The 26,006-nt window shown below is 43.4% G+C and overlaps 3 long non-coding RNA genes across 5 annotated transcripts in view; 1 reads left to right on the top strand and 2 right to left on the bottom strand.

The window, feature by feature from the left end:
* The window catches only part of LOC141976064 (uncharacterized), a 127,781-nt gene extending 106,748 nt beyond the window's left edge, over nucleotides 1-21,033 (bottom strand). For all 3 annotated transcript variants that reach the window (XR_012636056.1, XR_012636058.1, XR_012636057.1), the window contains exons 1-2: nucleotides 20,903-21,033; nucleotides 10,935-10,972 (exon numbers count right to left, since the gene is read on the bottom strand). This is a non-coding gene — a long non-coding RNA (uncharacterized LOC141976064). The remainder of the gene's footprint in view (nucleotides 1-10,934; nucleotides 10,973-20,902) is intronic.
* Nucleotides 8,766-20,989, top strand: LOC141976069 (uncharacterized). The gene is made up of 5 exons (XR_012636063.1): nucleotides 8,766-8,859; nucleotides 13,555-13,784; nucleotides 16,504-16,582; nucleotides 17,052-17,122; nucleotides 20,934-20,989. It is a non-coding gene; the product is annotated as an uncharacterized LOC141976069 (long non-coding RNA).
* Nucleotides 21,034-21,067: 34 nt separating the features above from the next.
* Nucleotides 21,068-26,006, bottom strand: part of LOC141976067 (uncharacterized) — an 88,933-nt gene continuing 83,994 nt past the window's right edge. The window contains exon 7 of the long non-coding RNA XR_012636061.1: nucleotides 21,068-23,085. This is a non-coding gene — a long non-coding RNA (uncharacterized LOC141976067). The remainder of the gene's footprint in view (nucleotides 23,086-26,006) is intronic.

Genomic DNA, 26,006 nt, shown 5'->3' with positions numbered 1-26,006 from the left:
GTGGAAACCTATTATCTGAAGCCAACGCAGGATTTTATTGTACTTCTGATTCAGCGCATCATCTGGTTTGTGCTGCATCCTGTTAGGACAAAGCAGAATCATATCCAACAAACTGGACCAACTCAGACACGAGGAACCATGAGGCAGCCAGCAGGAACCGAAAAACAACAAGCAGATTGCATAAATAGGTGGAAGACAAGAGTTAGAAGAAAGTAGGGATGATACGGGAGCTTCAGAAATGTCTGCGTACTGCTGAATACTGGATTACACAGCCCCTAACAGGCAGATAAACCAACCACTGGTTGAGATCAATTACTTAGTACCATAATCAAAACTCTCAATTAAAGATGAACTCTAGTACCAAAATTTGGATTTGAATATGGATTTGAACTTCCTCAAAGTTCAAGGATGTTTGGATCTTGGATTCTGGTTGGCCTATTATGGAGCAGGGGCAGCTGGGGAACTTGGAAATCAGACTACACTAGAGATTATAGCAGGGAACTGGGAATCATGAAATCAAAGCTCTAGTCCCAGCCTATTGCGTTGCTTTGGATTGGTCACTTTTACTCTCTGAGCCTCAGCTGCTCATTCTAGAAATATGGTCAAATCACACCCACCTGTTGAGATCCTCCTCTGAGATGTGCAAGGTATTATGAACAACAGACCAAGAAAACATCCATGTGGAAGAAAAAACAAGAGCCTTGATCAATCATGTCTACAGAACTCAGTTTTCAAATGCAAGCAATGAAACAGGATGCCCAAATATCACACCAAGGTGCTCAAACTGGTCATAAGGTGTGCAGGTACCTGTGTCACCTAGGAATGGTGAGGACTGCAAAGTACAATTTGTCTGTTTGAAAATTTGCCCCATGGAGTATAAAGATCATATAAGACATACTTACATACCACAGTGATGGGCACTACAGAAGTTCTTAGAGAGAGAGAGAGAGAGACACACACACACACACACACAGAGACATATGGTCCTGTATCTTATACAGTTATAAGTATAACTGCTGTGTTATATTTAAGAACATTCTGTAGGTGTTTGTATGAAAAAGGGAGGGGAACAAACCCCATTTGCTTCATTCATATTTCAAAATCCATTCATATGAGTGCAATTTATTATTTAAAAAAAATTAAAATGAGTCTCTGAGTTTGTTTTGATCTCTTGACAAAGATTAAGGCCTGTTCCTAGTTTGTCCCAAACTGTTCATCCACCCATCCTTCTTAGTTCTTCCCCTCTCAATCTTCCAGTTAACTCCCCCACTGCAGTTCTATGGTCTATGCTGGATTCCAGTTTGAAGCTTTAAGTTAAAAGCTTATTCAGGGTCCAACCTATCAGCCTGTAGCTAAGCAAGCCTCTGAACAACAGGTTGGGCCAGGGATCTTATTGCAACAGGATTTGGTTAGCACAGTTTTCCCTTGATCAGCCCCCCCTTGCTCTGCTCTGGTAGGGAATAAGTGTTGTTGTAAGGTTAAGCGGGGCTGTGCCTTATGAATGGAGCAGCCAAATAAGGACTTACCCAAGAAATGGAGCTCAGGAAGGAATGCCACTTGAACTGTACCCATCTGTACTAGTGCCCTGAAGGAAAACAGAGACTGCGAGCCTCAAGGAAGCCTCTACATAATAACTCGAGATGAGTCAAACCTATAACAGCAGCTCCAATTCCTCCCCACCAGACATTGGGTTAGGAACCAAACTTCTGACTCAGACCCATCTTTACTATGGCCCCGAACTGGGAACTCTAAGTCTGAATGTCCCTGACCTTTGGAGAACTTTAGACATGCAGCCAGTTCCAGGACTGAACTTCACCTACCTGGCTCATCTCTAAGAACAACCCTCTTAGCACTTTATAGCTTCAAAGGCCTCTATAGGAATGGAGTCATCAATTCACCCTACAACATCTCTAAATGGGGGATATTACCCCACTTCACAGATGGGAAATATGAAGCTTCCTGTAACTTGCCTGAGGACACACAGTGGCAGAGGTGGGGTTAGAACTCTAGGGGCCCATACGCAGCCCACATTGATTCTTGAGCGCAGTAGTCCGCACTGTTCCTGCCCTCCAGTTCTCTATGGGCCCTGGCTAGTATATCTATATATTAGCTGATACACCAGCCTCAATCCTGCCCCCCTGATTCCACCTGCAAAGAGACTCCCTCTGCAGCTAGGCTCTTCCAGAGGCAAAGGGTGCAAACCTCTCTGCACTGGCTCCCAAAATACTACTTGCTCCGTACAGCGGAACCACGCTGCTTTAGATGTGCCGTGGGCCCTTTGCAGCTGTGGAAAAGGGACTGGAATTTGGCTCTTAATGATCCAAGTGTGAGGGGAGAAGTGGGGGGAGAAAGTGGCCCAAATCAATATGCACAGTATCATTCATGTAACAAAACAAAAAGGAAACAAACACTAGGCACTGTAAATCAATGTATGCCCCAATTACAGCTGTGCCACCCGCTGACTTCAAGGGCAGCCAGCAAGTACCAGAATCATATCTTGTATATTTCCCCTACTCTCACATCCCACTTCCCATCACTGTCATGCTGCCTGGGCCTTTAAAACTAACTCAGATCGTAACCTCAGTTATTCCAGTGCATTTTCATGCTCTTCAATCAGGGTAACCGAGGCCAGAATTTGGTGCCTAACATGTCCACATCAGTAGGCTGTAGGGTTGCTCTGAACTATGGTGTCTCTTGTGTCTGAAAACACCAGCTTCCTTTTTGGTGAGAAAGCTCCCACAATAGTGGCTTCACACAGAGACAGAGCTCCCCCTTAAGTTTTAAAAAAAAGAACCTTTAAAAGCCTTTTGACAGGTTTCAGAGTAGCAGCCGTGTTAGTCTGTATCCGCAAAAAGAACAGGAGCACTTGTGGCACCTTAGAGACTAACCAATTTATTTGAGCATAAGCTTTCGTGAGCTATAGCCCACTTCATCGGATGCATCTGATGAAGTGGGCTGTAGCTCATGAAAGCTTATGCTCAAATACATTTGTTAGTCTCTAAGGTGCCACAAGTCCTCCTTTTTTAAAAGCCTCGTGTTGCATCTGTCCTGCTCTAAGGAGAAGCTCCTATTTTCAAGGGAATTCTAAAAGGTACCACTGCATTTCCCCCTTCTCTCCATTATTATTTCTTTGCTTTCCACAGCCCTTTGTTTTCTTTTTTTTTAAGCTGCACTAGATCATAGCCTCCCTGTTTCCCGTCAGATACACGTCGCCATGCCCTGCTGCTGCTATCAGAGCCGGGGCTTGACCAATATGAGCGCCTCAGTCTAGGGGAAACATTTGCATTTTCATTGGCACAGGTACAGCATTCAGAATTCTTTCAGGCCAGGCCAATTAAAACAAGCTGAAGACTGCTGAGCGAAGCAGTTTCAGCTGGGATCTGCTTACATTCCCTCTCTGAAAAAAGCAGGGGGCCCACTTTCTGCAGCTCTCTCCTTCTCTGCACAGTGTGGGCTTCCCCCCCCCTTCTTTTTTCTTTTTAAGGTGGAAGATATAATGCCGTTTACACAAAGGCCAAAAGAGAGGGAAGGCAGGACATCTGAATCTGTCTTTATTTTAAGCCAGTGCTTGGTCTGTAATAGCAGGCAGAGGGAAGAGAAAGGAGCTGGTAACCCTCCCTAGGTTGAAATTTTCACCTCGACTGAATTCCTTGTGTGATTTTTAAGGGACTGAGTCACATAACTAGTTTGCGACTAAGGGCATGCCACCACCACACTGAATACCCAATGCCCCTAGGGGCAGTAATGCAACCATATTACCCAAGTTTTCCTTTCTGTATCCACTTTCAAAGCGATACTGACAGGATAAAAGATTCCTATTTTTACACAACCTCCCCTCCCTCCCCCAAAAAACCCACATTTCCCCCTTGCCTGTGTTGCCAGTACCACATTAGATTATGCTAATGATCTTTAAAGGCTAGAAACTGCCACAAGGATACAGGACACAAAAAGGGGCAGTGGATTGCTGAGCTAGCATCTCAGGAAAGGAAACCTAGCTCCGGGAGTCCAGCCCCATCTGTTCTATTCTAATCTATAGGTTCTTAGGTATAGGTTCTTACATTGTGCTCATCACTATAGTATCTGAGCACCTTGTTCCTGCCTTACTCCAGGGGGTAGAAATTTGCTGCTGCACTGTGAGAGTTGCAAATTATGACATACCTGCATTGGCTCACCTATTCTGGCCAGTGCATAATGGGGGAATAATCGATCCTCTACCAATCCTCCAACCACCTGCTTGGTACCATGTGGGGGGAATAGCTGGTGTGCCATGTCCGCTTACTCCTGAATGCCTGGACACGAGGTCAAAATAGACTGTTTCCTCGAACACCGTTACTTGGGCACACAGTCCAAGAAACAATCAAACCCTAAGTACTAATACAGTGCAACAACCCACAGCATATGGATTCTGATCTGCCTTCTGAACATCTCAAAGCATGAGAGTGTTTGGATTTTGGATGCTGGTTCCACTGATCATAAATGTATGGGCCATATGCAAAATATGGATCCGGAGCTGGTTTAGGATTTCAAAAGCCCACAAAATCCAGGAGTGTTTGGCTTGGGCTGTCTCTATTAAAAATGATTACTACTATTATTATATTACTTAGATTGTAAGCATCTTGGGGCAAGGACAGTGTTTTTCCTTTGCATTTGTACAGCGCCTAGCACAATGGCATCCTGGTCCATGACTGGGGCTGCTAGGTGATACCACAGTATAAATAAATAATAATGATAATGAAGCATTGACAATACGTTTGCCTAATCATCACAAAAATTTTAATGAAAGGAAAAATGCAATCGAAAGAAAATAGGTGACAACTGGAATATAAAATAAAGGGTTTGAGGCATCATAAACACCCCATTTCTGAGAGCATCCATCAGACAAGATGATTCTGTTGTTTTGCTTGCTGGGTTAGCTCCTTTTTGATTTTCCTTTAGAGTTTTACCCTAGGAAGGAGTTGGCCTGAGGCAGAAGCAAATTAAGATATCAAGACTGTTTTCTATATTAAAATCTATTTTTTCAAAGGCTGACGAGATGCCTTACTGACTGACCCCCTATGACTCAACGTGACCTGCTGCTCACGAGTGGGACAGCCAGCCAGAAGGGCCATGCACCGATTTGAATGGGAAAAAAGGAAAAGATCAAATCGAAATCTAAAAGAACTGAAACATGCAACCAGGGTCTTGGATTCAAAGTCCTACCTGGTCTGAGAAAGTGGGACTATTGATTTTAAAATACTGAAGCAGACCCCCCAACACTAATAATGATAAATAATAACATCTTACATTTATGTGGTGTCTTTTATCTTGAAGGATCCCAAAATGCTTGAAAAAGACATCTATCTATCCATCCGTCCATCCATCACTCCTGATTCTCTTGCATTACTATTCACTTTCTCTTTCACCCTCTGCCAGCTTTGCACACCATCTCATGTATTGTCCATGCCTAGAACAATCTCCCCTTGTACATCCATCGAGAACAACCTCTCAGCTTCTGGAAACCGTTCCTATCCTTCTCTCCTCACCAGTGAGCTTTTCACACACATTCTCTCCCTTGAACTAGACTTTCAAGGAAAAGCCAGGTATTGCAGCAAAGGATGTTGACAACTCAGTAGGGCTCTGAATCGGCACAGAACAGAGTCCCAGAAACAACATAAGTGCAGGTTGTTTCAGTTTAGAGAATTGTTAAGCCATTTTCAAGGGATGGCGGAGAGGGAGGGTTACGAAAAAGTCACAACAAACGATCAGAACCTTAAGAAGAAAAGAAGTGCCTATAAATGGGCTGTTGGAAACCTGCTGTGACTAGTTAATTTTGATACAAGATTGCCACTCCTTTTGGACATTTGTTTTGAGGGAACACTTGGCCATTTGCACAAGGCATCAGCAAGCTGATGATCACCAGTGCTTGTGATTTACCATCACATCTCGGGACCTTCTGTCTTCTATACCTGAAAGATATACTGACCAGACCAGACGAAGAGAGGGGATCTGGCAACGTCACCATGGCTGTGTCCTGAGCAACTTCTGAGTTGTGAATGAACCTAAACTTCCTGCTGACCTACAGAATGTGGCAGTCGCCATTCACACCTTTTTCCTCCCTCTTTGCCTTCTATCTGAGCCTGGCTTAGTCAACCAGGACACATTAGAAGCCAAGCTGTGCAATCTCAGTATAAAGATTTGACTCCCACAGATGGGCAAAAAGATAAAAACAATGCAACCAAACATTTTCCAAAAGTGTCTAACTGCACCAAGTGCTGTGCTTGTGGCACTCCAGGAATGGAACTACATGTATCAGAGGTAGAAGTCACACTTTTCATATTATGCTATTCTTTGTGTGTGTATACACACACACACACACTCACAATCGGTCAAAGTGGCCATTGAGTTTGGGTGAGTTGGTCTTTGGAAGCCCAACTTGCGACACACTGGGCTTGATTTTTCAGAGCAACTGCACGTCCCATTCACACTCACTGACATCCACAGCTCTCATTCAAAACCAGGGGCTACATCTGAAAATGCTTGGCAGGTGGAATGCTATATATAACCTATTCAGAGATAGATAGTGCCTGTCTCTCTGTGTATAGTTGTGTATATATAAAATCCCTTCATCCGCCATTGAAATGCAAGCATGTCAAGGATGGAAAATGAGAGTTGTTAAACAGTCCACGTCAACCCTACGCAAACCAGTTCAAGACAAGAAACAAAGACTATTGTAACCATATGAAACTACAGGGAGAATCTGTATGAATTTAGAAACTAATGACCCAATGTGAAAAATGCCCAGGCACTACTTATGCAAGTCTCAAAATACCAGCACATACTTGTGGAAGGAAGATTTGTCCAGCTGTGAGTATGCCAACCAGCCCTCAAGTGTCCTGTGGTTCTGTCATTCCAAGATGTATCATTTTTTCTCTTCAATGATATACAGAACATCATGGCATTCACCAAGGGTAACTAGTGCAGTAGCAAAGTGCCCGTCCTTTCTGTGGACCTCCAAATGACCCTGTATGTAGAGGTACTGAAAAGCATTCCACATTCTTTTGCCCCATCTCTAGTTACCCGATAAGAAATGAAGTTGACATAACAATACAAACAGTAGTACTAACAAAGTCAAGATAGGCAGTGGGTGTGGGTCAGGACATGGTACCAAGGGAGAGGTGTCATATATTTATCTCAGGGTTCTCCTGAGCCAGTTCCAGCAGCTGGACGCAGAGCACACAAAGAACTATTCAGGACAGTACATGACCTGAAATAAAGCAGATGCATTTTGAAGTTTGCAAGATCCCCAGCACATAAGGATGCAGATCCCTGCTCTGCAGCTAGCACCCCTCTTCTTGGCAGCATCAGGAAACCCTCTGTGGCCTTGGTGCCAGTGCTATTAATTTTTGTATGGAGGCTGGTATAGAGGATGATGTACTCAGTTCTTGCAAATTCAGTGAAGATGAAGAACTGACGTGAGAATCAGAGGCAGCCCCAATCTTTAAGTCCTTCTGCTAATCTTTTTCAGGGTAATTACTGAGCAGAGTAGAAAAGCATGAGGCAATGAAGGTTGGCTATCAACCGCCAGATCAACCTGGAGCTTTACGCCTCCTACATGTACCTCAGCATGTCTTTCTATTTTGACCGGGATGATGTGGCTCTAAAGAACTTTGCCAAGTATTTCCTGCACCAGTCCCACGAGGAGAGTGAGCATGCTGAAAAACTCATGAAGCTGCAGAACCACAGGGGTGGTCGCATCTTTTTGCTAGCTTTACTCCAACCTGAAAAGGTTGAGGTTCAAAGGCTGGATACAGCAATCATGTTTCAGAGACAGCAACCCAGGATGGAACAGTTTAGATGCCCTAGTGAGAGATGATCTAGTGAACCAGGAAAAAGATCTAGGGTTGATTTGGACAAAATGGATTTGTCTCTGGAAACCACAAAGGAAAGTTAAAATGCTTCAATCACAGCAAAATCCATCACAGATTTGAAATGAAACTTAGATCTGTCCAAAGACCATAGGAGGATGGTATTTTAGGCATGAATACAATCACAGCACCTGGTTTTATGGACTGGAGAGTCTTTGGATAGGGAACAGATATGATTTGACAAGAACAATGGAGGTCCAGACACATGGGTTGGTGTTAGAGCGTACCAGCTGTCTGCTCAGTTTCAAATCTATACTCTTGGATGGAAAGCAAGGGGTGTGTTAGAGGTTTGTGAGATCCACTTTTTGAGCTGTTTCCAGCAGGTGGAGCTACACAGCAGGAACAATCCTCCAGAGTGGTGCAGTCTGACATAAACCAGACGAGTCTCCCTTGCCTCTGACTTTGTCTGATTTCTGGCACAAGGACGACAGCAAATGAGACCAAATTTCAGAACAAACAACAAAAACTAAGTGTGGCAGAAGTAGATTAAGAACAGCGACATGACCAACGTCGACACAATGAAACTCAGGAGCACGGCAGGAAACAGCACAGGGGTTCCTGGGAAGACACTTGCTGGCCTTTGACAGAGGCAGGCAGAAAAGGCTACCTCTGAAAGACAACAGGGCTGAGCCGCAGTGGGTGTAAACCAGCACTGTTCCATTGACTTCACTGCAGCTCCATTGAGTCACAGCAGCTGGGGATCTGGCCCTTTAAAATTTAAACTCCATTCCAGCACTTGGGGCTTGATCCTGCCGATAGGTATAGAGCATTGCACATATACCATGTGGCAAGCAGAGCTGAGAGCAGGGGAATCCAGCCTAGCATTAACGAGAGTACTGCCGAGTAGCAGAAGAAAATCCTAAGAGAAGAACATACAAGGCTACTGCTCCACCCTCCTTCAAATTTCTCCTTAGATCGTCACCATCTGTTGTGATGCCTACAACACTCTTGACAGGTTAGGCAGCTGGTATGCTGTGACTGCTGCTTGCTGTGGTGATCTTAACTGTTTTGTTGTCTCCTTGTCCTCTCTTCCATCTGCTGTGACTTGGATTGTAAACTCCTTGGGGCAAGGACCATCGTATTGTTATGTGTACGTACCACGCCTAGTACAATATGGCCCAGGCTGGCCAACCTTATCTCACTGTTTCCTTGCACTCCCCTGTCTGTCTCCATCCGTCGTCTCTTGTCTTATACTTACATTGTAAGGTCTTTGGGGTAGGGACCAGCTCTTTGTTCTTTTTCTGTGCAGCACCTAGCATAATGGGATCCTAGTCTATGGCGGGGGCACTGAGCTGCTACTAAAATACAAACAGTAAATAATAATAATAAATAATAATTTGGGCCTCCAGTTGCTACCCCAATACAACTAATAACACCACCACCACCACCAAGCGTGGTGAATATCACAGTTAAGCCTATGTCTTCACCCATTCCACATCTCTTTTTTCACCTTTCTCTGCACAGTAGCAAGGAATGGGGTGGGCACACAGGGGGCCTGAGAGACACCACCACTCCATATGGAAGGCTACTTTTAGTACTTAATGGTACCTGCATCCATCCCTACACTCCACACACGTTCTTCCTCACCCCGATGTGCAACTTGTGAGGCCAGAATATAGGACAAAAAGAACAAGGTCTCTCATCAGATTTTTGGCATTTCCTCTCCTAGTCATGTCTGCAAATACCAGCAGAACAGCTACTTCCGTGGCACTTTGGAACTTCCAGTTGGTCACTGAGTTCATTTATATGGCAGGTTCTTGTCTTGGAAGCAGCACGCCTGCTAATGGCAATGAACAAATAATTTTGGGAATGACATTTTCAATTTTCAAGATGTTGAAATGAAGCACAAAGAGCAAACAGGCTATGAGAAATGTTGGGGGGCGGGAAACGGACGTGTACTCCAACTCACAATGTAGCCCTAACTATATTGCAGGATCTTTGACCACTAATCAGAGCCTTATATTCTTAAACGGTAGGGAGAAACTGTGTTTCTAATTCACAAGCTTATGCCAAATTCTGTAGCCCTTACACTGTTTTTATTCAGTCCTTACTCGGACTTCAAAGGGATTAAGGTCTGCAGCGTTTGGGCCAGTTTGAAACACTAAATGTAGAGATCATGTTTATTTCTATGCAACAGAGTTCATGGCATATCATGCTTGCACATTTATGTACAGTTATGATACTTAAAGTGTGTACACATGGGAATGAGAAAGAAAATGGGAACTATAAAGCTGTACATTTATTCAGAATTTCTGGATACAAAATAAGCCACCAACGTAAAGTGTGTGAGGTTTACACTGGAACCTTATCACCTCAGCAGCTGTATGTACATAACCCATGTTGAAGTCAATTAAAGGAATGATCAAAGCCACAGAATCCTCAGATTAAAGCTTTGCCTTATTACTAGAACTGCAAGGAACTTGTTAACTGTGAAGATGTTTGTGTGAATATTTTCTTCAGCTCTGCCCTGCCTGGGGCTTGTGAACCCTGAGTTGGGGGCTGTGCTTTGAGTGAACCCCCAAATTCAAAGGGCCAGATCCTTAGCTTTTGTAAATGGACATAGTCAAAAGAGACACTGATTTACACCAATTGAAGATCTGGCCTAACGTGAAACTCTGGCAAAAACAAAAAAGTTTCCTCTACTTTCACATCAACGTCATGCAGAATTGAACTGCACATGGCTCACATGTGAAACCAAAATGTATCAAGAAGTTTCCACACTCAGAGGAAGGCATTTTAAATCTTTGGTTTCATATTGGCTTCAATGTAAATGCACATTTTAAAACATTTAACCAAGTACCAATACAGTACAATTCATTTTAAATTCAAATGACATTTAGTAAATTATCGAGGAAAAATTTTCAGTACCTATTAAATACATATTTAGGGCCTGATTCAGCTCCCATTGAAGTTAACAGCAAAATTCCCCCTGGCTTCAGCAGGAGCAGAATTACACCCTCCAATGTGGCAATGTGATGCGTGGCAAATATTTACCTCTGTATCTAACTTTGCCTCTACGATTATTCTCACCTGGTGGAAGTCCAGTCAACTCAGTTGCCAAGGGAGATCTAAGAGAAACAAAACATACCCATTGGTTATTGCTTTCCTCTTCTAAGCCAAAAATACAAAAAAATCACTTGGACAGAAAAGAACCTGAATCAAACCCTGGATCCAAACAGCCCTATGCTTTCCTGGATCTAGAATTAGTGACTGGGACCAACTGTATTAAATCTAAAACTAAATCTATTTCAGATACACCCATAATCATGGTGTCTGGGCCCCTATCTATACAACGGGCTGAACAAAATCCTTGAACCTGGCTTTGGATGCAAACTCAAGGGCCCAGGCCCATCTCTTCTTTTAAACTTCTGCATCCATTTCTCAGAAGCTGCAATTTCATTTACATCCATATACATAACATCTTAGATTTGTTGCTTCACAATATGAGCTTTCCAAAGCAGCACAATCTGCAAAGCAGTCAGGACGTGCATGATATTTCAGTACATACATAGCACATCCTTCCTCCCGCTGACTTGCCATCAACGTTACAATGTCTAGACAAAGCATAGGATTTATTGTGGCATCTGGGACTGGCACCACAGACCTGGCCCTGAAGTGAATGATGATGGGAGGCTGCAGATCAGCAACTGGGCTGCCTTGTCTTCATAGCTTCTATTTCCTTTGAGAGCAAATTTTGGCCGAGTGGGATTGATTAAAATGAGACTATCCTCTGAGATTTCTCATCAGCTCTGGAGCAGAGAAGCCCATTAATATGGTGATACAGTGTAAAAAGGTGGGGCCCCAAATGTTATTCTGGCATAGATGTTATTCTGGCATAGGTCAGAATCTGAAATCCAGAGCGACTCCATTAACTTCAAGGGAGTTACTTTGGATTTACACTGGTAGAACGGTGATCAGAATCTGACTTGCAGCCTTTAAGGAGAGCTGTAGCGTGGGGTGCAGATGGTTTGCATTCTAATTCGGAGAGCACGCTGGAGGGGCCGAATGACTTTTCAAACCTTTGATTACTGACCCATGTGTTCATTTCAGGAGACACAAAAGTACAAAACCTCAGCATGGAATAATTCTTGTGATTTCTTTTATTTTTCCTCCCTGGACAATTTTATCATTCTGGCATTTGGCCAACACGTCTGTCCTTGTTAACTTGTGCCGGCTGTGAAACACCTGCATCCCACGGTCACTGGGTGGATAAAATCTACCATTTGTACGTGGAGTAGTTACCTCTTACTCTTTTGTTTTGGTTTAGTCTGTGAAAAGGAGAGTCTTGCAAGAAAAAGTGTCGTCACCTAAATGACAGAGACACCATTTAACATCACCGGAACTATTTGACTGGAACCAGGTCGAGATAATAGGCAAGATCCTCAGCTGGTGGAAATCAGCATCATCCATGGGAGTCAATGGGGCCACATCCTCAGCTATTGTAAACAGATGCAACTCCAAGTGATATGCGCCAATTTTTGCCAACTGAGGATCTGGCTCATTCGATGTGACCAGCACTAGCTGCATCCATATGGCGTCCTCCCATCTGTTTTTTCACGTATTTCTTTTACTATGAATTTAACTAACAGGAATTATGAAGAAACTTTCCCTCTGGGCACATTACAATTATAGCTGCGGGTTGCAGGGTTCTTACATTTTCCTCTGACGGATCAGGTACTGATCACTGGCGGAGACAGGATACTTGAGTATAGAAACCCCTCTGCTGATCCAGTATGGAAATCCCTAGGCTCCTAGGTTTGTGATGTCAATGAAATATCTTGACTTTTCAGCCCTTGAGAGGAAAGCCTTCTCTGTGGTCCAGATGAGATGAGATACGGCACTGGCAGCTGCAGTGCAAGCGTCTCTCATACTACCTAGCCAGTACGGCTCAATCCTGACCTAATGGAACCTCTCCTAAGGCCCACCCAATTATAGTGCCACTGGGTTTAATGCACCTCTGTGTACAGGGCCTATGCTCCTCTTGAATCCCACGTATGCTCTCTGCACAGGGGTAGTTTCCACCCACTGAGAATTTTGCTACTGACTTCTGTGGGAGCAGAATCAGCCTAGAGTCAAGATGGTAATTCAATGCCCATGGCTCATTCGGTTTCTCAGCCTCTCTGCTGAGACTGCCACAGCTAGGGCACCAATAGGCAAGGTGGTGGTAGTGGTGAGGGGTTGTGTTTTAATCAAATCTTTTTCTTTAGCTGTGAGACAGATGAGACGCTTGCCCGAGCAGCCAATGTTACTTCTGCATGAAGTGGAATGTAGCAAAATTGTTTAAAAATAGACTGTTTCCACTAGAGACTCTGCCACATATTCACTCTGCTGTCCCGAAGCTTGAAAATGGAAACCTGCTGCTGAACACAGGTCTGACTATTTGCATTTTTAATCATTTAAGAGTTTAATTAGTATCATGGCCTTAATCAGGAGCTGCAAATACAGCTGAAGTCATCAGAGCTTAATTAGTCTGAAAAAAGTTTGGTGCAGTCTGAAAACGTCTCCACTGACATGAAGATAAGAAGCCTCTAGGGTTTCTAGAGAGGAGACAAAGACTTCGATACAGTGGAGAAAGATTGCAGGAGTGTTGTTTTCTAGTTTTGAGAAAGACCAGCAGTGGAGAAATATTAACTGACTGATTTTCTTTAAGGTCGACATCGGATCAAACAGGAAGTGTGATCTAAGGGTTAAAGCAGGCGACTTGGAATCAGGAGACACGAGTACTAGCCCGAACGTTGCCACAGATTCTCTGTGTGACCTTGGACAAGTCACTTCAGCTTCTTTACTGTCCACTGGATGTCCAACATGAGACATGTAGGAACTGATTATCGGAAGTGCTGAGACCTCTAGCTCCAACTGAAGTCAATCGGAAAAGCAGGGGTAAGAACCACTGAAAAATTAATTTCTCAAATTGGGTATCCAAAATTAGTGGACACTAAAAAATGTTGGATTTAACCTCTGTGCTTCAATTACCACATCCGTAAAATGGGATTAACCTACCTCACAAGGGCGTTATGAGGCTTAATCTTTATAAAGTGCTTTGAGGCCCTCAGATGAAGATTGGAATCACCCTAGAACCAAACTTGAACTAAACTTTTTTGAGGTTCTAAAATGTTTTCATAGTTCTCTACCCCTCTCAACAGTTTAACATAAATTTGTCCTGGATCTGCCCCAAACTGAATGACTTTGCTTCCTAAGGGTCCATGTGAACCTTGACTTGAAATTTCAATCTCCCTGGATTCGCACACCTTGAATATCTCTTTGAAAGAACTGAAACTCTCAAAGCAAAACTCAGTCAAAACCAGTTAGCTTCCCCTGGTTCCTCTATTACAGTGGTTCTCAACAAGGGGTCCGGTGCCCCTTGGAGGGCTGTGCGCAGGTTTCAGGGGGTCTGCCACGCAAGGTCAGCATTAGATTTGCTGGGGCCCAGGGCAGAAAGCTGAAGCCCCAACACATGGGGCTGAAGCCTGGGGCCTTAAGCCCTGCCATCCGGGGCTGAAGCCGAAGCCTGAGCAACTTAGCTTTGAGGGGCCCCCTGTGGCATGGGGGCCCAGGCAATTTCCCAGCTTGCTGCTCCCTAACGCCGGCCCTGGCTTTTATATGCAGAAAACCAGTTGTTGTGGCACAGCTGGACCGCCGAGTTTTTAGAGCATGTTGGGGGGGCCTCAGAAAGAAAAGGGTTGAGAATCCCAGATCTATTTACTCTTCCATGTTTCTTTGAATAGGGGACCAGATCTGTGCTTAATTTGTAACGAAAAGGGTGCTGGGGCTCAAGCAATATTGTTACATTCATAACTGACATGGCAAGCCTAGAGGTGCCGGGGCTGTGAACTGCCAAGCCCAGAGGTGCCGGGGCTCAGCCCTGGTGAGCCCTGGCACAAATTAAGCCCTGGGCCAGATTCACGCCAAAGATTTATGCAATTTAGAGAAGCTTTTGATGAATTGGGGGCTCCATTTCCAGGCTGTGCATGCATGTCCACTGTAAAGGAATCATACCACTGCCAGGAAGGGCACCAAGTATCCTAATCTTGTCACCGGTCTGCACATGAACACCTCCCAGCGAAGTCAATGGTAGTTCCATGCAAAGAGGGCTTTGTAACATGCTAGCTTTGTGTGCATGAGCGAGCAATGTCCCAATCTAACAGGTAGGCCACAGAGAGACTATGAAACCTGCCCCTGCTATTGGCTAAAGTTGGCCTTCTCCAGCTCAAGTAGTAGAATCCTACTTTTATGGGGCCAAAGGACAATGGGTCTTCTAATCCTGCTTCCCTTGCAGAATGCGGAATACAGTGATAGCTGTCCCTGCTGTTTGCACCACATCGATTTATTGCAACTCGCAGATTTGGGCTGATGGACTGACCGCCCTGGAAACCAGCCCTTGGTTTACTCAAAGAACTGATGGATAGTGGGCTGGTGTTGTGGGTGAATGATATGAGGCTGGATGGCGTGGTTGGTTTCACTTTCACAATATTAGGCCTCCACTCTGAGGGTCAAAGGAAAACTTCCGGGGAAAACTCTGAAGGAGTTAGAATACTGTTAGTTCTTGTCATACGCGCTGTGTTTCAGTCTATTTCTTTACGGAAAGTATTTTAGGAGAGGTCCCCCATGTAGCAGCCTAGTGCTGTCCTTACAATGGCAGGAAAAGCTGAGAATAGATTCCAGACAACTGGTGAGCTGCATGCATCACTCCTGCTCTGTTTTAGCAGCCACAAGTGGCAACCCTTCTTGGGATACATGAGCTGACAAGTGGTTTCAACTGAAAGTGATCTCTACATGTCTGACTGGTCAAAGGTTTCAGTGAACAGGAACACAAATAGCTATAAATCCATGTCACAATACCTGCTTGGATTACAAAGTAGCTGAGGCTGTGATTTTCAAAAGAACCTACAGCGGTATGATGCCCAGATCCTATTAAAATTCAATGGGAGTTGAGCACCTAATTCGTTTAAAATACCCAGAGTGGAAACCAGTCGAGTTGAGCTACTGACCCACTGGGAGATGTTAAGTTACTAAACTGTAACATTCCCTCTTGTTCATGTGTTTTTGGGGAAAGGTTTTTTCTGTGTTTTCTGTATGTTTGTACAGTGCCTTGCACAACAGGGCCCTGTTCTTGGTTGGTCCCTAAGCACAACCATATTAAATGTACTAAATAATAATAATTGAACACAAAGGGCCAAATTCACCCCGATGTTACAATTAACTTTAGTGAAATTACACCAGGGATTGAATTTGGCGCCACATCAATCAAATGGACCTGCACATACATTTCTTTGGATGTAGGTAACAGGTCAGATACATATTGGGCCTGATTCTCTTATCACTTACACTGGTGCATACCAGGAGTAATTTCATTGAAATTAATGGACTTTGGTGTAAGTATGGGCAGAATCATGTAATTCCACCAGTGATTTATTTGTAGTACCAGCAATCAGAAAAATTCTCCCCACTGCCAGACCTGTTTCTTGCTTCCAAGTGTTAAATAATGTCTCCATCAGGCAATGTATTCTCCACCCCCCCTTTTTTTGGTGGGGAAGAGAAAAGGGGGCTGCATTTTCAGCCAATAAATATATTACAACACACTATTTATCTCTCCCTGCAGCTTCGGGACCTTTGCGTAACCTGCCATCTCACTGATCCCTCAGGAATTTCGCAATGAAATTAGTGAAACCTACTGCGAGGTGAGAGAAAGCAGAGATATTGTAGAATTCCATTTAGTGGGAAGTGAGGAATTCAATCAGTTATGTAGATAGGAACACAGGAACAGCCTGACTGGATCAAATTGACAGTCCAGTCTGTCTCTAACAGCACAGGATCAGTTGCTTCAGAGGAAGGAGCAAGAAACCCCATAGTGGAAAATTATGGGTTAATTTTCCCTTAGAAAAAAAGTTTCTTCCTAACCCCAAGTTGTTATTGTTTGGCTTATGCCCTGAAGCATGAAACTGGACATCCCACATAATTATAGAGGTCCAATCTTCCTTTGATTCCTGCTAAACTCTTGGTCTCAATAGCATCTCACAGCAATGAGTTCCACAGGTTAATTATGTATTGCGTGAAAAGGTATTTTCTTTCTTAAATGTGCTCTCTTTTAAAACCTGCCACATTGCCTTTGTACTTCCTAAGCTTGTGCCCATCATTTATTTTTTTCAGGGTGAGAAGGTGGTCGGTTGGCGAGAAGAGGACAGATGACAAATGAGTTAACACACAGCAATGGAATGCAAGTGAGTCTCTGCTATTTTTAATTAAGGAGTGATGACAGCTGACTAAATTCCCTGACTCTGCAGTTTAAATGCTCCCTGACCTAGACATTATTGGACATGGTCCTAAGACAAGGCCAATATATACTGGTCGCGGCAGTGCTTCTATTATCATACCCGCCATCTCAACAGATGCAGGACTAACACAATCTATGCCTATTATCAGCATGAAAATAGTGAGATAAAAGTGTGAATGCTTATGAGCTGAACAAGGCAGCAGGTGAGAAGAGGACAATGAAGGTCATCTCCAGAGAGGACTCAAAATGCCTAAGTTTGGTTTCCAATAAATGTTCAGCTTATCTCCATTCACAACTTTTTTTTAATTGCCCTTTGCATTTTCACTTGATTTATCCAAAAAAAACCCCACCACTAACACCTCATAATTACCTCAGGATAGTGCCTAGAGGTCATGAGTCTGATCAGGACCCCATTGTGCTAGGTGCTGTATGTACATATAATAACAACAGCCCCTGCCTTAAGTACAAGGCAGACAAAAGAGGTGTGAGGAGTTGAAGTGACTTGTCTAAAATCACACAGGTTAGTGGTCGTGCTGGGATTAGAACTCTTTTCTCCTTATTCCCAGACCAGTGACCTAGGAACCAGACCCTGCTGGCTCCCCATATTGTATACTTGCAGTACAGGAAACTGAAGATTTCACCTATCCAGCAATAAAGGAGTATCCTTACTATGGGAACTCAATGTTATTCAGTGGCATTCACCTGGCAGAGAAGGTATCTTTCATTTTAGGATCTCAACACAATTTACTAACATTAAACTCTAAGACTAAGAATTAAGCACCACCCATGTTGCAGGCTGATGTGGACTGTGTGAGCTGCAGGATAGATCCAGATGGAATCTGGAGAAAATGAGGCAGGGAAAGGTGAAGTGATTTGCCCACGTTCCCACAGCAAGACCTTGGCAGAGCTGCTTTTACAAACCGGGTTTCCAGCTCTAACCACAAGAGCTGGCTGTCTCCCTTAGAATGTAATATTGTACCATAAAAATCAAATCATACTGGAGGTGACAGTTTTGCACAGTTTCATCTGCTTTGGAAATGCATCCAAAGTAAGATACTGAAAACCCCAAAAGACAAAAACCCACCTTCAATTTTAGCCCAAAATGCCCACACGGAGGGATTTCAAAATGAAGGTAATTAAGATAATGGAATATCATTTTACCTGGAGATCAATACTGGGTTTGAATAAGATTGGTCAGGAAAACAGAAACCCTTTCATTCTTTCTAAAGGACCATGGAGTGACCAGGTAAACAGACACACATTGTAAACCAAACCAGTCATGTTCAAATAGGGCTGTAGTGAAACAAAAGAATCAAGGAATATAATCAGGAACTTTCCAGCGTGGCTGTACAGTGGGCGCAGAAGTGGGGGAGTTGTTTTCCGCTGTTGCTAAGACAGTTCCCCCAACTCTAGCTTTATTCCAACCCAATCAGATGGCTTTGTCTCTCCACTGGCTCGCCAGCTGCATCGAATGATCATGACAGGTTTTCTTCCTCCTCGTTCTATTGGCTTATTCCTATGGTCTATTATCAAGGGAAAGTAAATCAGACACCTAATCAATAGTTTGCAAGAAGGCACCGAGGCTGCTAGAGGCTACATTTGCATTAAATCTCTTGCCGTCTATGTCTCTGCATGCAGATAAGCACTGTATTATCCTACAAGTTGGAGCCCTGGCTGCTGCCATGCAGCCATATTGGCTGTGCTTGCAGGGGTTTTTAGATGGCAAATTTAGATATCAGAGCAAAACAGTGGGCGGCTGTAATTGAAAAGTCATCTTTCTCCCCAGTCACCACAGCACCTAAAACCTGGAATCGGCGCTCTGATCCTGCAGGATGCTAATAACCTCAACTTCCACACAAGTCAACAGGAGTCAAGGACACACCACGCCTTGTGGGACTGGGCCTTATGTCTGGAGACACCCAACACTGTAGCATGCTAGCAGTCTATTTAATCTATTGAGCTAAAATTTGGTCAGATTTTCCCTGGGGTAGCAGATTCAGGAAATGAGACGGAGGAGGTGCATGGGGGTGCAGGGGAAGTAACTTTCAATTGCTTCACTAGCATGTCAGATGTTCTCCTCACAAGACCCTTGAGGGGATTTTTTGATATGGTCCTCTGCCTCGTCCAATCCTCACGAGGCTCTTTTAGCGTGGGCAGGTAGCTCGCATGTGTCACACCATGCAGTGGGAAAACACTCTTGGCTCTAAACAAGGCCACCAATGCTCTACTGAGCTACATCAAAGATGGTGCTTAATCCCTAGCATGCTTCAGGGACGGCGCTCACTCGGAATGTTCCCAGCTCTTGCTGCATTATTGGTGGGGTGGTCCCTCCTGCCTCAGCAGAAGACCATTCCCAGGCAGAAGAGCACGCCAGAGAGGGAGTGGCTATCTGATGCCCTTGAAGACCAAGGTGAAATGTAAAATAGGAACCCAGTGGGGATGAGCAGAAGGCGGCCAGCTTGCAAATGTTTTCCATAAAAAAGCCAATTTTGAGCAAAGGTGGCTCCACATTGAAAGCATGCATTCTGCACATTTCATGTGATATGAAGAAGCAAAACAAAGAGTCAGATATTTTATACAGCTTTAAAACTGCTCATGAAGATCACTACTGGCAGCCAACTGCCCAGCAGAGGAGAGCCTGTGACTGGAGGAACATGGAGACTGAACTCCTCTAATTTCTAAAATAAGCCCTCCTCTTAGTCAAGGACTAAAAGTACAGCTACACATCAATCAAAAACACCTTCGGCAGGCCCGGGTCAGCTGATTTGGCACACAGGGCTTGGGTACTGCAACTCTACCTCCTCGTGGGATCCCACAGCTCGGGCTCCAGCCTGAGCCCAAATGTCTATACAGCAATTTTACAGCCACGCTCTGCAAGCCCGAGTCAGCTGACCCAGACCAGCCGAGGGTGTTTTATTGCAATGTAGACATATCCTAATGCACATTGGCGTAGCTATTTGGGGGAAGTTTGCTACCTGTCCTTTACGTCGTCCAGAAGCTTGATTGGGAGGAATTATAACCAAGATTGGTTGCAGAAAAAACACAAAGAAAGAAGCTTAGGAAATAAGAGAAATTTTCCTATTTCCTCTTTGATCATCAGTGCCACTTCAAATGCTTGGGTTCTGTTTCCTCCCAGCCAAAGACTAGGACTGGTATAGACGATGTCAAAGAAATAGAATTTCTCTCTTTTTAAACCTGTAAAACAGGTGCCCGTTATGCTCTCTGTGTGCAATTATAGAGTAGTAAAACCTCAAATTAGAAACCGCCGAGATGACAATAGTCAATATAAAGAAGAGCTCCTAATCAAAAGCCTGGCTTACGCCAGCCATTTCTTAAAGAAAATACAGGACTTGTAGGCATGCCTTGCAGATCAACCAACTCAAGCTTTGTCAGACCAATGTTGCAAGCAAATTCAGTAGTGGAGGCCCTCTTACTGAGAAGGTCCTGACCTTGAAACTCTACAGAGTCCACATCTGGGGGCTCCGAGATGTTGTTGGTGCTGAGATATAACCATGATGGGTCCATTAGATATCCCATCGACAGAGAGACACTGTAGACAAGCATAGTCTTTATGAAAAGTATGCCAACAGATCTCAACGGCTGGGGTGGTGAATAAGGAGACTGTGGGGTTTATTGTCTGTGTTGCTATGGCCAGCATTATGACAGGTTAACCTTTGATCTGCTGCAGCTCATTTTGCCGCACAAGTTAGAAATGTTGTTGCCTTACCTTGAAAATCGTTTTCTGCTGTGTTCCCCAGGCCAGTCCTGTGCTAGTGCGGTAGCTGCGTTCCTCAAGCAAAGGAAGACAGAGTGGTCTTGAGCCTGCCTCTCGTCACATCCAAGTCTGAACAGCAGTGATCTACATGAACAAAAATAGATCAGCATGAAAAACTGTTTTCTCCTCCCTCCTTTGCAGATCAAGATTCAGAGGGAAGACGGCACAGAATGCATGCAGAGGAGACTTGGATTGGGGCATGACATGGCAGAAAATATAGAAAAGGAAACAAAACATCTCTTCCCTTCAGCTTGGAAACACCAGGAGAAGCAGCTCTCTTCAACTTCAGCTTCTTCTACTGTCTGTTTACTTGCAGGGTATTATTCAGCCACTAGATGTCTCTATGGGCTGTACAGAGTTTCATGCAGGGTGTGGTCTGTGATAAACAAAGGAGGCAAAGTTTAGAATTCAAGCTGTGTGGTAATCTGTATCTGTCTTTGTTTTCTATCATTCCGTATATCATGACACAACCTGCTTCCTGTGACGCCTGAAGTACCATGTGCAAAGGCTTTTCTTTTGGTATTCTTGGTCTATGACAAAAAATTCAGACGCCATTGTGAGAACAAAAGCCTCACAGACAAGTTTGGTTTAAATTTAAAAATGGAGGTTTGGTCTGGTTCCTATTTTGTTCCAACCACTTCACGCATCCTGAGACAAAACAACCAACTCCCACCTTAATCCATAATCTGGAAACTCAGAGGCTCCTTGGAGCATATTCGTGTGGGTAAAAACCTTTAAAATCTTCTTAAAATGGTAGCTCCTCTTAAAAGTTAATGAGGAGTTACACAATGAAATGTCCTACAAACTGAAGAGAAAACAGCACCTGAGAACTTAGAAAAACTCCCCAATACAACTATCTACCTGTCCAGCAAACATGTCGATCTGCTGTATATTTATCTATCTCAGACTGTACGTTCTCTGGAGCAAAGAACGTGTCATTTTGTGTGTGTGGACACAACTGCGATGTGTGCCTTGGATCATTTCCCCCACAGATAACAATGAACTCTATCTACATTTGGTTCCTCCATTCGGTCCCAGCCTTCTTTGCCTAGTACTACTTACCATTAATAAAGCCAAGATCCACACCACTTGTAATAATACTGTTACACGTGTTGCTCTAGGTCATTAAAGGCTTTACAAACATTAATTTAGCCCCTACCCTGCCCCATTCAAGGTAAGTGAGTATCACTAACTCCATTTTACGAGTAAAACTGAGGCACAGAAAGGTGAGAGGAATTCCTCTGAGTCATGCAATGAGACACTGGGAAAATTAAGAACTGAATCTGAGTCTTAACTCAGAGATCCTTGCTCTAACTCCTAGATAACACTTGCCTCCTTTGTGATCATTAAAGATGCTATGACCATCTTTGTAAGAGTATGTGGTGTTAATTTTGAGGTCTTGGCCAAGTTCCAACTTGAGTAATTACATAACTAAATGTAATATTCTTCCCATCCTGTTCTAAAATATTGCAAAGTATTGCTACGCACCATTAAACAGCAGCTGTTTCCCACCCGCGAGGTAGCTGCATTTCAAAAATGGGCAAAGCAATTGTTATACATATACATGGTAGTTTGTACAACCAGTTATTAAAATTAGAAAGAACTTTGCTATCCAAAGCAGCATGGTCTGGAGAAATGAGCATAAGGAAAGAAGCCAGAAGCTCCTTTGTTCTAATCCAAGCTAACTCACCCATGTAGCCTGGGGCAATTCACTTACCTCTTTCTGCCTCAGTTTCTCCATTTGAAAAACAGGACTAATACATTTACCTACCTTACAAAGCAGTTGTGGGAATTAGCTGCTTAACAGCCGTGCTGCGCTTTGAGCATTTAAAGTGCTAAGTGCCATTTGGAAAACAGTGAAAAGGGAAGCAGGTCAGAGTTTTAGCTTAACTTCCTCCTCAAAGGTCACACCTGTTACCTGCCAATGATATTCAGTTTCTTATATTTGTGGTTGTTAAGGTTTCACCCCCTCTTCCACACATGTGTCTTCCACCAACATAGGTCAATAGTCCCACAACAACCGGCTACCTGCCAGAGACATTTCTATAATTAAAGTGCAGACACGTTTAAATACGCCGGGCTGCGATGACGAGATGGCTTTGGTACTGATGCCAGCACTTTGATGAATGCGGACTCTTAAAGCAAAATAAACAACAACAAAGTCAACGAACAAGTTTCTAGACCCATTTGTTCAACATGACAGATTGGAAAATACAGTAATTTTTTTTTACAAACGGCTTTTTATAACACAGAACCCAAAATAAACCCTGGCCTAGCTGTGGTGCCATGTTAAACAATAATTACTCTATATAAGGCTTACCAAATGGGAATATTTGTGGGCCAGTGGGATGAAATTATTTTAGGACTTGCACAAACTTTCTCGGGGAGCGGTAAGACTCGCTGTGGGTAATGTGGTGTACCTAGGAAACAAGCAGATGCTTTTTTTTTTTTTTTTTTAGGGCTCTATTAAAATTCACCGGCTTTACCAACCTACTGTTAAGGGGAGGGGGGGGGAAAGGAGATTTGTTTACCCCTCTGTAAAATAATCCTCACTATGTCACTGTATGTGTTTTGAGATTCTCTCTAGATCTGGCCACCAGCCATACCCACTAAACCACACCCAAACATACAGGAGAACAGAGGAAAACAGAGATGCCCAGCCAGGATAAATTGCAACAGTGCAGACTGCAGTTTAACAATCCCATCTACTCTAGGGGTTTGCATTGGGCCATAACATCAGCGGGTGGCAGGGTCGGCTCTAGGCACCAGCAAACCAAGCATGTGCTTAGGGTGGCAAGGAGCGGCACTCTGGCCTTTTTTGTTTGTTTGTTTTTTTGCTTCGGTGGCACTCCGGCTTTTTTTTTTTTTTCGCGCTTGGGGAGGCTGGACTCCTGATGACCGAAACTGGGGCAAATCCCTAGTGCAGACATAGCCTTGTGGTTGGGCTCTCTCAGGAAATACCTTTGTTATTTGAAAAGTTGTACCATCCTTGTGCGAGCTACAGGGGTCTGCAAGAGGGAAAGGCTATAATTGTGTGCCCCACCCTATCTCTTCAGCAACAGGAGTCCTACTCCCTGCTGAAGAGCTTTAAATACATCAAATTAAATATCTGTTATCTTGACCCTCAGCTGTTTCAATCAATGTGGTCCCCAAGAGCCTATTGACGCTGTCTGTCCACAAAATGCAGCACTAACATACCATCAGAAGGCATTGTCCTCATCTGTCATTCTTATTGAACTTTTGCGTATAATGCTGCCATGGGTGTGCATGGAGTTGCAACTTCACATATTGATATTTATATCTAAATACCGACACACGGCTTACGAGGAAAGCTGTGCGAATAACCAATTTTTCGGTTCAGTGGCTGACCCAAAGCTTGAAAACAAAAATAGTTTGGGAACCATTCAAAATATTTTTGTCAATGTTTCAGTGAGCTGCAAAAGTCAAAGAAGTTTAATTTCATGAAAAAAAAAACCCAAAAACGTTTTGTTTGACCAAAAAGAAAACATTTCATTTCAGTTTTGTGGTTTTTTTAACCTTTGGGGAAAAATGAACTAAACCTTTTAAAAAACTGTTTCAAATTGAAAAGTCAGAACGTTTCATTTTGAACAGATGTAAACGAAACGTTTTGATGACTTCTGAATTTGAATTTTTTTTTTTCTGACTACAACGATTTGGTGAATTTGACATGAATTTGTGAACTATTTCAGTCAACACAAATCTGCATTTTTCGGTGAAAAAAAAGATTCATCTGAAAAATTTCTCCCAGCTCTATTTAGGAATCCCATTTTCAAAAGTGATTTAGGCACCAAGGATCAGATTTTTAATGGTATTTGGGCACCTAAAGATTCAGATCAACGCCTAGTGAGATTTTCAAAAGCATCTAGGCACCTAACTCCCATTTATTTCAATGGGATTTAGGCTCATCACTTTTGAAAATCACACTAGGCACCTAACATCATCTTTAGTTGCCTAAATACGTTTAAAAATCTGACCCTTAGAAGCCTATGCCCTATTGACTTTTTATGACGCTTGGATGCCTAAGTGCTTTTGGAAAATGTGACTTCAGTATCTCCTAAGTGACTCAGAAGATACTGAAAATTGTACCAACAATCCCTACCAAGAGGATCTTGTGTTGTACAATGTCAATCAGAGTGGAGCAGGAGGAGGGGCAAAAGGTAGCTTTCCTCCAGTCCTTCCATCCTCCTCTCTGAGAGCACTCAACCCCTATGGGGTTTATCATAGGTTAAAGGGGATGGGAAGTTTTGTGGGAGGCCTATGTTAAGAAACAGACAGTTCATCTCTGGAATGAGGGTCAGTTCAGGTAATGGACAGAAATTATCATCAGGCCATACTGGTGCAAATGGCCCTGTTCTGGTTTCTAAAATATCTCGTGTTCTTATGTCATGGTAAAAAGAAGAAAAAATGGAAAGTGGTTAACAGAGTAATACCACTTAAATTTAAAATAGAAGCAAATAGCCAGGCTGTTCTAACCTGTTTTTATAGCCCAAATACAAAACCAATTCCTGTTATTTTCAGGGGTTTGTTCCTGTGCCGTAGCTGGTTTTTATCCTTCTGGGATGAAACTTGGCCCATGCTACATATGATTCATCTAACTGTAGTCACTGGACATGTGTTGCAGGATTCTGCAGATGCTGGGTCAATGGCAATACATCCTGCAACGTTGGCGCCCAACACAGTTTTAACTAGAGGGACGTGAAAGAGTCGCAAAAAGTACTTGACATTTTGCATGTCTTCCATGTCATTAAGAGCTTCAAATGGGTCCACTTTTGCAAAAACACAGAAAAAAGTTACTTTTGTGACTGCACTCAGAAATGAACTCCATTTCCTATTAAAAAGGACCCACACAGAGAAAGGTCACTTTAAAAACTTGAACTATGGAAATCGAAAAAGCTTTGAGATCTGCAGAAGTCCATTATGGATTGTCCAAACTAATCTTTGGCAGAACTTGATGGCCTTCAGTGAAATAGATTAATTGTTTACAGGGTTTGTTTGTTTTTCATTGTAGATGCTTTTCTGCATTCCAGTGATGTAA

Source organism: Natator depressus, chromosome 22 (assembly GCF_965152275.1).
Source record: "Natator depressus isolate rNatDep1 chromosome 22, rNatDep2.hap1, whole genome shotgun sequence".
Taxonomy (NCBI): Eukaryota; Metazoa; Chordata; order Testudines; family Cheloniidae; genus Natator; species Natator depressus.
Note: the sequence above shows the minus strand (reverse complement) of the source record. Positions and strands in the feature narration are given on the sequence as shown.